The sequence below is a fragment of the Trachymyrmex septentrionalis genome, unplaced genomic scaffold, assembly GCF_001594115.1.
Source record: "Trachymyrmex septentrionalis isolate Tsep2-gDNA-1 unplaced genomic scaffold, Tsep1.0 scaffold230, whole genome shotgun sequence".
Classification (NCBI taxonomy): domain Eukaryota; kingdom Metazoa; phylum Arthropoda; class Insecta; order Hymenoptera; family Formicidae; genus Trachymyrmex; species Trachymyrmex septentrionalis.
In genome coordinates this window covers 109,230-111,967 of record NW_017305387.1, presented here as the reverse complement: position 1 = coordinate 111,967, position 2,738 = coordinate 109,230, and positions in this window count along the sequence as shown.

Genomic DNA, 2,738 nt, shown 5'->3' with positions numbered 1-2,738 from the left:
AAGAATTATTTGAGCTGAACTAGTTCAAATGAAAATGAAAATAAAATTGTCATAAATAAGTTAAAAATATTATGAATATGTTAAAAATGTACTGTATAATGATTTTTTTTGTAAATATTATCTAGAAAATGTGCATAATAATTTTTAATAGAATGATGGTGTGAAATGGATAAGATCGCGCGCGTGTTCACTTTTGGAAAATAACTAATTATCTCTAAATTGATAATATCTATCGAAGCGATTGGCAATCTTTAGACGACCGTTTCTTCGGAATCTATGATCTGAATAGATACTTATATCGTGTAATGCGAACCGAGATCTCGTTATAAAAACCGACCGGTTGTTGCCCCGAAATTGAAGCCATTGAAATTCTGCGTGTCCTCCGATTCCGATATAATAAAGGTTATATCATATATACTCATATCCGATCATTAATGTTCTTCCGCGTGGAAGAAAAGTGCGCGTGGGATTTGAAAACTCCATCTATTTATCTACATGGAAAACGTTATTGCGTTTTTGAAATAACATGACTAGCTCTTGATGATATTGAGGTTTCCGGTACTTTTGCCTCTCATTAGCGTTCGCTAATTAATTAGCAATTAGGAGAATTGAAATTCTACTGACAAATGCGAAAACACGCGATCCAATGTTATTAATATTATCAAGTAAATTATTAAAATCGCGGAATTGTTATATTATTTATTTTATCGCGTCTATTATAATATTGTATTCTATATAATATTGTTATAGCATTTATTTACAAAATATTTTAGTAACACTATTTATCTATATACGTACAAAGAGTAAATAATTTCATTTATTCTATTTCGTAAAATAATTATAAAAATATTTAGATTAGATAAAATACAGTTAATATAAGCACTTTATCTTTACAAATTTAATTACTAGATACAAATTTAATTATTAGATACATACATGTAGATATAATTCAGATGATATATGATTATACATATATACATACGTATATATGTATAACTTAGTTGGTTATTATTCTAAATAAAAGGAAAAAAAACAAGTGATTGCATCAAGAATAAAACAAGTAGTTACATAACGCTATACTATTTGTACATATACTCGATTTTATAGCGTGATATAAGTATCAAAATGGCACGTGTACAACATATATGATAGTAACGATAATAGAATGATATAAAAGCGGCGAATGCTGCGCGCCGTCATAAAAATAGCGCTGGCTAGTCTCATTATCGGCTTGAATTACATGCTCCGCTCATCATATAATCACGACGATGTATCGCAATACAATACATCAGCAATCAGCATGCACACATTATTATAATAAAAAAAATTTTAGTTAAACCATAGACATTTTCTTTTTCGAGAAATTTTGAATAAAAATTATATACAAAGTGTTTTACGTAAAGTTTTACAAGATTTTCTATTTAAAATTATCAAAAACAATAAGACAAATTTTTACTAATTTTATAATCTATTGAGAAGAGCCGTCAACCCGAGGTGCAACGGATACAATGTACTCAAGTAGTCGTTTTGCAAGGATGGCTAACGACCGTCGACGTGTATTTAAAAGTAATTGTACAACCGATTTTCATATTGATTTTCATGTTGTAATCGTGGTAGGTTTTATTTGGATTTAATGAAAATTGGTATGGATCGTTTTAATGCGAAAGGATGGCGTAAACAGGTGGGACGCTTTGCAATAATTTTTGAAATGGCGCGTAACACTGCTGTTGAGATCTTTTGAGATATAATAGACAGGATATTATTTTGATCGTTGGAAAAAAAAGCAAAAAAAAACAATTCTAAATTTTTTAATGGAATAATAATGTAAATGTTCGCAGTTTTTGATAGATTTCTTTAAATTTTATGATATTTATTTAAAATATTTTTTCTTATGTTGCATAATTAAAAAGATTTTGACTTGACTTTTAAAGTATTTTTTTATAAAATTTTGAAAAATTTAAAGATAAAATTGTAAAAAAGGCATTTTTATTTTTTAGTATAATACTTATCATAGCTATAACTATGATATGTATGTGTGGAAAAGTTTTATTTTATTAAAAAATTCATAATTATAATTTCAAATTTTCAAAACTAACGTGAGAGTATTTTGCAATTTAAAAATTGTATTGTAAAATATTATAAGAAATAATTTTTTTCTTTGATTTTTTTTGTTAACTATTTATTATACATATGAATTTTTATATAATTTTTCTTATAGTAATAATGTATTCTTTTTTTGTTTTAGGTGATGCGATGGTGAGAATGCAGTGTCGCGGTATCACGTACTTTTCTTGAAAGTCAGTTAATTTTTTAATTAACCGTTTATTTATGTGATATATTTCTTTGGCATATTTTCGTGAGTGCTTAAAGCACGGTAAAAGTGCCTCGAGTGACCAGTTTTAAAAATCTGTGTTTGCAAAACGCCAATATATTGTAATGTTTAGTTTTCTTTGTGAATATCTCGAACTCTGGCCGATGGGAGATGTTTCGTAAGTGCAAGTTACAGCAACGGGAAAACTGCTGACCGCTCGATATAGATAACGCATACAATCGTAGAAAGTTACAGAAAAAATTTAAATGTAAATTGAATTTAAAATGCGAAGAATATAGATTAAAAAGTAGAAAATTTGAAAATAAAAACAATGATAACAAGGAGTCAAAGAACTTTAAAAAATAATAACAGACACATCCTTTGAATTACTGATTGACAATTAATTACAGTAAATTATGTTGGAAGA